This window comes from Marmota flaviventris, chromosome 8 (assembly GCF_047511675.1).
Source record: "Marmota flaviventris isolate mMarFla1 chromosome 8, mMarFla1.hap1, whole genome shotgun sequence".
Taxonomy (NCBI): Eukaryota; Metazoa; Chordata; class Mammalia; order Rodentia; family Sciuridae; genus Marmota; species Marmota flaviventris.
In genome coordinates this window covers 96,059,321-96,069,187 of record NC_092505.1, presented here as the reverse complement: position 1 = coordinate 96,069,187, position 9,867 = coordinate 96,059,321, and the positions used below count along the sequence as shown (strand labels likewise).

The window sequence follows — 9,867 nt, the reverse complement described above, 5'->3', positions numbered from 1 at the left end:
GAGTTATAACCTCAGGAGAAGATGCCTCTAAACCAGCTTTGATACTCTGAATAAACTTTTAACCTTCCCCAACTTGAAACAACTGTGATGAAATACACATAATGTAAAATATGCATGTTAACTATTTTTAAGGGTAAAGTTCAGTGGCACTAAGTATATTTCCATTGTTTTGTGATTGTCATCACCATCATCTCCTGAACTCTTCATCTTGCAAAATGGAAACTCTGTATCTCCTAAATAATAACTCCTCATTCCCACTGGCAACCACATTCTAGTTTCTGTGTCTAGATTTTGACTAGTCAAAGTACCTTATGTAAATGGAACCATACAGTATTTTTCTTTTTTTTGGGACTGGCTTATCCAGTTAGCACAATGTCGTCAAAGTTCATCATGTCATAGCCCGTGTCAGGATTTCTTTCCTTTTCAATTGTATGAATTTTACCACTTGTGTAGTAGCATCCATATTTTGGCTAATGTGAATAATGCTGCTACAAGCTGGGTATACAAATGTCTCTTTGAGATCCTGTTTTCAGTTCTTTTGGATACATGTAAAAATTTGCTTGGAGGAGGTCAAGGTGCAAGTCTCTTTGGTCATCCTGAATCCGGCTTCATTTGACACCAGCCATCTCTACCATGCCACCCAAGTTTGATCCCAATGAAATCAAAGTCACGTACCTGAGGTGCACTGTTGGTGAGGTTGGTGCCATGTCTCTCTGGCCCCCAAGATTGGCCCCCTGGGTCTGGCTCCCAAGAAGGTTGGTGATGACATTGCCAAAGCAACTAGTGATTGGAAGTGTCTGAGGATTACAGTGAAACTGACTATTCAGAACAGACAGGCCCAGATTGAAGTGATACCTTCTGCTTCTGCCCCGATCATAAAAGCCCTCAAGGAGCCACCAAGAAACAGAAAACATTAAACACAGTGGCAATATCACTTTCGATGAAATTGTCAACATTTCCTGACAGATGTGTCACCAATCTTTAGCTAGAGAACTTTCTGGAATGATTAAGGAGATTCTGGGGACTGCCCAGTCTGTGGGTTGTAGTGTTGATGGCCGCCATCCTCATGACATCATAGATGACATCATTAATGGTGCAATGGAGTGCCCAGCTAGTTAAGAAGTACATGGGAGAATTTCTTTCCCACAGAGTTAAGAAATACATGGGAGAATATTTTAATAAAGGATCATCTGATATAAAATAAAAGAATTGCTAGATCATATGGTAATTATATTTTGAATTTTTTGAGGAACTATATTGTTTTCCATCGCAGCTGTACTATTTTACATTCCCATCAATGTAAAAGGGTTCCAGTTCTCCACATTCTAACACTTGTTTTCAGTAAACTTTGAATTGCAAGATCCATGTAATGAAGTTATATTTTGAAATATTAAATAATTATTTTTTATATTGATAACATAGTAGTGCCAGGTTGGCCAGTGACTCCTCTTGGATACTCTATGGTTTCTTTCATGATAAAATATGGACAACTCTTCCATGAGTCATGAGACTTATTGTCCCTAAGAAGAAGAATGAGGTGTAGAGTCCTTGTCAGACAAAAGGAAGAATGGAAATCTAGCCCCTCCTGGTCCTGCTGGATGGTGATCTGGGGAAGGGAAATCGAGGTAGGAAGGGGAGGGAAAAATACTGATTCAGACTTTTCCCTCCTCTATGGGTAGAGGTGTGGCAGGAGTGAGGAAATTTAAAAACTGTGAATGAGTTAGTGGCGTACTTGGTTGAAAGGGATATAAGCTGTAGTGTGCTGGTAAATATTTGCAGCCAGCTCTTTGTAGAAACTCAAATTCTCACTTTTGTATCGTGTGCCAGTTTCCATGGTCTAATCCCACCATGGCCAATTTCAAGTTACCAAGGTGAACTCTCCACAGTGCAACTGGGGAGAGATGTGCAACAGCTCATCATTAGGGAGCATCCCTTTCCCCAGACAAAGCAGTTGTAATTAACTTCAAGAACATAAATAGTAAAATGTAATAAAAATAATTAGCTTTGAGTATTTATTACCTTTTTTGAATATTTAATTTTAAGTTTTAATAATGGTTGTGTTTAGCAACTGAAAAGTCATGAAAAATTAGCCATCATTCTCATGATCAGATTGCAGCACACCACTGGCTCTAAGCCTGCATGGACAGAGCCCAGAGATGATAGTGTTTACTGATGGAGGAAATGGCCTGAAGTGCTGCTCCTGGTTCCTTCCTCAAGTCTCAAGGCAATATTGCAATGGATCCTAAAGTGGACCAGCAAAGTCTGGAGTCTGAACAAAGAGGCATCAATGTGCAAGAACTTCACGATTGATTGAATTCAATGCTGGACTAGTGGACTTTGAAAATAAACATCCTCATGAAGTCTACATGACTGGATGGACCGGTGATCACCTGTCCAGGAAGAGTCCAGGTAGACACTGTGCAGCAGCCTCCATTTAAGGTCCAGAGCATCCTATTTCTCATCTGCAACCCCAATCTCCTCCTCCTTAGGAGATCATATAAGCTCTGTTCCCAGATGCCATTTTAGAGAGAAGCAAGGTTTTGGGTAGAGAGTGGTAGGAGGAGATCCAAAAGATTGAGCATTTATCCCAAAGAGATTCACCCATCTAAAAGACACTAAGCTGGAAGGTAACTGTGATTCTGTAAATTAACACATTTAACATATGTTTTTTTTCCTCTGCTACCCAGGAAGGTGGAACTGTGCAAGGGAGATCAATGAGTTGTAGGAAATGAAAAAGTTGTAGGTTCTTTGCATTTCATGTTTTGTGGAAATTATGTGAGTCTGTTACATCCTCTACCTTTTCTTCAGGTGTCAACCTGTACAATCAAAAAGAAAAATAAATTAAGCCACCATTATGCTATGGTAATTGGGTTTGGGGCTGAAGGCAGATAATATATTTTTTAAAAAACTTGGCTTTAAAATGAATAGGAACAGCGATGGAATGTTCTGTATTAACCATGCTGAGGGTAGTGAGCTGCTATGGCTTGAGTAGCAGCTGGTACTGGGGATGGCGTAATCAAGGAGGCAGTATAGTGAGCAGGGTCCAGATATAGACCTTGTATCTTTATTAGAGGGAGATTGAACTTCACTTTGGGTTATCCCAAGTTCACTAATGTGGAACTTCTCTGCTCTTCTTTCAAAAGTCAAGTAAATTTAAAAAGGTTGGATGGTACTGACTTTCTTCAAGTTTAAATTTTATTAGTCGATCAGCTGTCATTTTTAAAATATTTTTATTCTGAAAATGAATTTTCCACAATAATGCAATAAGTTTCAAAATGAGATATTTATCTGTCTCTTCTACAAGGAAAATTAAAACACTTAAGGCAAAACTCACTCATTCATCTCCATTTTAGGATGTAAAAAAAAGTAACAGACTTCAGATACTTGTTAAGGTTAGTATAATACGGGAAGCTTCTTTGATTTTTTTCCCTCTTTCTTTCTCTCATTGTCTCCTATGTAAGAGCTTTCCATTACTATGGATATTTTTAAAGTAAGACACTTTTGTTTCCAACTTTCTTTATAAACTCATTTTTAAATTTAAAGGCACACCAAAAAGCTTTATGCATTTATTAAAATATACACATTTTGGTAAATTTAGAATTTTCCCTTAGAATTTTGACAAATCAATATATTGTCAACATCACAGTCATTTAAAAATAAAATACACTCCATAATACATCTGCATATTATTTCTTTCTTCATGGTACGTTACAACACCCCATTGTACAGTGCACCAATGGGAATTAAAAACCACACAACAAACAAACTTTAACAAGTACAGCAATTCTATACAGAAAAAAAAAGTAGCAGAAAACGACACCAGAAATCACCATCTGCAAAATGCAAGTTGAATTTCTCAAGGACCAAACAAAAAATGAAACAAGTTAGTAGAATTTACAAGCTGTATTTATGACTTTGGATATGAATTAAACAGTAACATTTCTTTACCACAGTGAGAGAGACTAGAATGTCAAGTCCTGTTGTCAGATGGTTGGAACCACACGGAATGAGGACTGTAGCTGCTCTCTTATAAACCTGCAGCCCCTTCTCTCAGCCCAGACAGTTGAGGTATTTATGCGCCATCGTAACATTAACAGTGTCTCTGCTTGGGAAAGTGAGGGTTCATGGTTTCCAGTGTAAATTCTCAACTTTGGGACCGTGAGTGAGACAAGTGTATCAGCAACTGCCAAGACCAAGCAATAGGTGTGCATGGAACAAACAGTTTCCCCATCCCAATATTGGAATGAACACAATCCTTCAAAGTCTGTAACGTTGGGAAAAATTCACATGACCCACAATTTCCTTTAGACAATGTCACCCATGTCAATGTCAAGAAAGCATAATAGAAATAAATAAATAAATAAATAAGCACAGAGGAAGTCCCTAGCATGAAAATCCAGGCTGCCCTTGTTTCCTATTAGTAATAAAGAGCCATTTTCTTTCCTCATATGCCACGGACATGCACTGCATGTCTCAAAGAGTTAAGAAAGCAGAGCTACCTGCTGTCAGGCCCAAGCTGATTCTGGGAAAGTTCTGTATGGGTTGTGGAATTCCATGCATGTAGTGTACTGGTTAGTGACTTATAACACTATTTTAGTTGATACTACAGAATACATGTTCACTTTTGATGGGCTTTCAAAATTCCACTGATCCCTTTCAGGCTTTAAATCCTAAAAAGAAAAACAAAAAGACCATTCTATTTTTCTTAGAGAATTAATTTTGGCAAAAGGCAACTGCCTGGGTATTTCAGAATGATGCACACGCTCCTCCAGCACGTGAGAGAAAAGCATTTCAGAAAGGAAGCTGCTCTTGAGGAGGAAAATAAAAATCTAAATAGCCTCCTCTCAAAAGTCTTAGAGAAAATCAAAGTAGGACACAGAACTAATTATTATTTGCACAAAAGGGGCTTTTTGCTACCCATCACTATTGAATGGAGAAATGCAAAGGAAACACCTCATGAACAACATTCCGGCTCTTGCTCATGGCCTGGGATGCTGTTTCTGTGCTTGCAGATTGTTTAATTACAGATATTGGCTTGTTCATGGCCAGGCCACCACTGGTTCCCTGCTGGGGTGTCTTTATTAGGGTCTCCAAAGGAACTCTGTAGACAAATGGATCTACAGCATCAGAGGGGTATGTGTGAATGGGGAAGCAGAGGGTCCACGAAAATTGTAATGGAAACACTTATCTGAACAAATCTTGTTGCAAAGGGCATGAAAATGGAACACTGAGACACAGCCTGAATGGCCAGCTTTGGGGTGAGTTTCCTTGCTCTCCTTCCTCTCTCTGTTCCATAGGAAATTAAAGCCATCTCTGGAAAGCTCACTAATCTGAGGTTTCAATCCAAGAGTGGACCGACCACTCACTGCCACCAGAACTCCACATGAGCAGATCCCAGCTCTGGCTTCAGATAGTTTCCTATCTGTCTTCACACAACAAAACAGTGTAATCTGAGATTCAAAATTAGGCCAACCTGTGATTGACTTGCAGGGGATTTTCTACTGACATCTCAGGTCCCTGGTAAAACCTGGTGGTAAAGGGGACAGCAATTTCTTGTAGCCCTGTCTGTGGATTCTCAATCTCCTGTAGCTTCTATTTATGATGCAGAGAAGAGGTAGTCTCTTGAAAGCAGGCTTCCAACAAGCATGACTTAAAGGATAAGTTTGTCAACCTTTTCAGCAGTAGAGAGTAAAGACATTTCTTTGAGTTTTGTTTCCTAATAATTCCTGGGTTTGTATCCTGACTGATCCATAGGTTCTAGAGAAGGATGAATTATTAAATTCACCCACTTTCCCCCCATTTATTTAAACAGGTTCATCATGACCACCATATAGGTATTTTACTAGTTATTTTTTACTAAGAAGTAGAACTGGATTCTTCACCTAATTCTATTATTCAGCTTCTTCTCTATTTCAAAGTGGCTTCAAATTGAATAAAACCAGGAGCTGAAGTTTTAGTGTTTAGATAAACATAAAAATTGTTAGATTTGTTGTTGAAATTTATTATTGTAAACTTTAAAGTAGCTGTAAATAACTTTAGATTGTGAGCTTGCTGTGTTAGTATTTTAATCTGCCTTCCCAGCATCATTTTGTATTGTTCCATGTTTAAATCATGCAAAAATTGTAAGCTCCAGTCAGACTAGCTCCTTGCTTTCCCTTGAAGGAGGCACAGTACAAATTATTAGTCAGAGGACAGCCATCAGCCACAGTCTATGTTTTACTCACCCCCTGCTTGGCAGGCCTTCCTCCCATTTCTACCTGGCAAGATTCTGCTCACTCCACAGGCTCAACACAGGGCTGCCTTCTTTATGATCTTTCCAATGGAAGGAGTTCTTTTCCATATTCGAACCCCCACAGCATATTCTCATCTTCATCTCATCTGGTCACATTCACTGTGGTTCTTTACTTGTATATCCCAGTCCCCTATTTCTTAAAGTCTGGATTTCTATCTTACTGATTATTGTATCAACATATGCCATGTCATAGGGACTCTATGAATAATTGCTGAATAAAATTTTGTTTTCCTTCAGTTTGCTCATCCATCCATCCATCAGACATTTATTGAATACCTACTATACACCAGGCACATACTTAGTGAAATCCAGGTTTAAAGAGTATCTACGATCTGTGACATTCAAGTCTTGTTATTTCAATACTTTGCCATAGCCTTCTGTTTCTATATTTATTGAGTTGCTCACTTTTGTGTATTTTAATAGCAGCCTCACACCCTTTAGAAACAACACAGTACCAATAAACAAATAAAGAACTTTTAAAAATCAAGTAACTAGCTCCAAACCACAAATCCACACACTGAAACTTCACTGGAAGAACTCTTGCTGTAGAGAAAAATTCAATAAAATGTAGATCTTCCATGAACCTTTTTCAAGGGAAATGAGTTTCTAAGTTAATTATTATATGATCTTACTTCTAATGTGTCCCACAAACATGGTGTTCAGAAATCTGATTAGAAAACCCTGATATATTAATTCTAGTGGTTGATGGTATATGACAATTGCATTGTGAAATCTTGGACCATTTCCCAAGCTGGGAAACATGAGAAAAACACGTCTACATGCCTTGAAAACTTTCCCTACCATTTTAATTTTTATTTTTGAGCCAAGGTTACCAGGATACAAAATTTTTTTGCCATCAACCTAGGGATCTTCCCAGGTAGTCATTCTGAGAACCCTTCTAATATCCTTGCATCCATTAGGATGCTTGTAGCTACAAGAAGGTTTCCTATCACCTTTTAAAAAAAGGAGAGCAAGGCTTAAAATACATAAAGATACTGTTTTGGAAAAATGGCTTCTGAAATGTGAGTGGCTCCTAGGATCTGTACAAAACCAAGACCAATCGTGTTAATTAAAGCTTGTGTTTTCTCTTCTTGTGCTACAGAAATTTCATATACTTGTCATCTGGCTAATGCTACTTTAATACCTAAATGTCACCAGTAAAAGGAAATTATTTACCCACATCCTCACATGGGTAAATTGGTTATTTTGCATTCATATTTCTCTTGAGTGTATTTGATGATTATCTAGATATATATCAAGCTTAACAGATTCTATTTAAACTGAGAAGATTCCTTGATCTGTAAAACTGATTTAAAACTTTGTTTTCATGAAGACTACCCGATAGTTAGTTTACAGTAAATCCCCAAGGATATATTGTCACAAACCAGATCCTCTCTTTATGGTTCAGCTTAGGGAGGAGAAAACAGCACTGTCAAGTCTACATTAAAATACAAAATGAACAGAGACAGCTGGCATTCTAAACAATTAATATGGAGAAATAAAAAAAGAAGATCTAACAGATTGTTGTGTTTGAATTTAATGGTATACTTTGGCTAGGGAAATGAAATGCAATTTATCTAAAGGCATATTTTTAAAAAACCTGGTTTCAATTGATCTTGGTTATGTTAAAGCCCAGTTCACCAGTCATGAAGACTTATGTTTGTTTGTTTCATCTACATTTGTCAGGCTCCAGAGCTGCTCCTCCCTGGATTGTAATCTTCCAAGGGCAGCTGTTGTAATTGTCATGCCCATGGTTAGCACTTGGTATATTATCAATCACTGTTAGTTGATTGAAGAAAAAAATTGGACTTTGGCCTTCTTTCCACAACCCTAAAGTATTGCCAAAAAGTCATGAGCCTCAAATTTCAATAGATTTGCTGGGTGCAGTGGTGTATGCATGTACTCCCAACAGCTTGGAAGGTTGAGGCAGGGGGATTACAAGTTCGAAGCCAGCCTCAACAACTTAGTGAGACCCTGTCTCAAAATTAAAAAATAAAAAGATAATAAATAAAAAGGGCTGGGCATGCAGTTCATTGGTTGAGCTCCCTTGCCCCTGGGTTCAATTGCTGGTTATATATTAAAAAAAAAAAAAGACTTAAATGTTAGTTGATGTGTTTTGGTAAACTTTCGGCAAGATGATAAATTGAGGAGACAGAGGGCAAAGATTTTTTCCCCCCTTTCAGAAAATTCTCATGAAGATTTTAACATTATACATCTCAACTCTGCCATTGGAATCCTTGCAGGGTTAGAGTAGAATTTACAGCCTTTGTTGTTGTTGTTGTTTTCCTTGTTGCAAATTCTCTCATCTATCCTATTTCTGAGATAATTCTTTTAAGAAACCCTCTGTGGCCCCAATTCACATCTATTCTGGTAGATATTTTGCTGGACTTTGATGAAACTGCTTTGGGAAATAATAGGAAAAATAAAAGTGGGTTACCCCAGAGAAATAAGCTTCTGAAGTGCAATGTGATCTCATGGAATGCAATTACCTAAGTGGATGTGCTTCCACATTTCTTTGTTTCCAGAGTGGCCTTCACTAATCAAGTGGTTGTATGTCTCAAAAAACTACATAATTTATAATTTTGGAAATATGAAATAGAACTTGCAATGTGATCTCAGTGGCTGGGTCACTTATCTTTGCAAGGATTTTTATCTGATTCTAAAACAAATGGGCTACTTCTTCAAGGCATATTAATGCTATGAAATCATGTTCCACCTTTGCCCCCTTTCATGTCAGCAGGAGCTTAGGGAAGGTATGACAGACAGTTCATTTCTGCCAATGCGTTTCTGGCCTTCACTTCAAGAGAAGGCTATTTCATTTTCTCTGGGCCTGTAAGTCGAGCTTTGATGGTGCTTCTTACTATATTATTGGGTCTGCATGATGCTTTACAGTGAATCTAAAATCTTTGGAGGAAAGATCTCAAGAGTCCTTGACCCTTGCTGGGTTCTAAAATTATAGTGTGGAAATTAAATAAAAAGAAGTTTGTGTCTTCTTCATGGAAAATTTTTTTGGGTGAGATTTCAGGACCAAATGTTGCTTATCGAGGGAGAGCTGACCCCTACCCACCGTGACCCTGGAGAGCAGCTGTCAGCCCTACAGGCTGAGAACAGAGCTTTGACCTGGTGGTCTCCGGTGGTTGAAATGCTGCCTTGTGCCCATATGGCCTGCTTCCGTGCATCTCCAAAGGAGTTGCACAGTCTTTATGGGGTCCAAGAAGTTTTCCCCTTGCTTCTTGGGAATCTCAAAAAAGAAGCAAAAACGATTCAACCAGCAAAGCAAAGGCCTGAGAAATATTTGCAGCCAACAGATCATGGTTGTACCTAAGATGGAATTTTGTGTAGCCTTTTGTTTAGTGTTGTTTACAAGGGGACCAGTTAGGAACCCTGGGTTAAACACTTTGACAGATCTATCCTGAAGAGCAAAAATAGCAAATGACAGGCTATGACTGGGGATTGACTCCGAGAGCAGGCTGGATTTGTGAAATGAGAATCAAAAAAGTTTTCGCCTTCTAGCCCACAGGTTAAATTACTGAAGATCAATCACCATCATCATCTCTACCCTCTTGTGTTTACTC

The 9,867-nt window shown here is 38.4% G+C and overlaps 1 pseudogene; it reads left to right on the top strand.

Annotated features, from left to right (window-relative positions):
- The first annotated feature begins 633 nt into the window (after positions 1-633).
- LOC114098095 (large ribosomal subunit protein uL11-like) lies at positions 634-1,119 on the top strand (annotated as a pseudogene).
- The last annotated feature ends 8,748 nt before the right edge of the window (positions 1,120-9,867 follow it).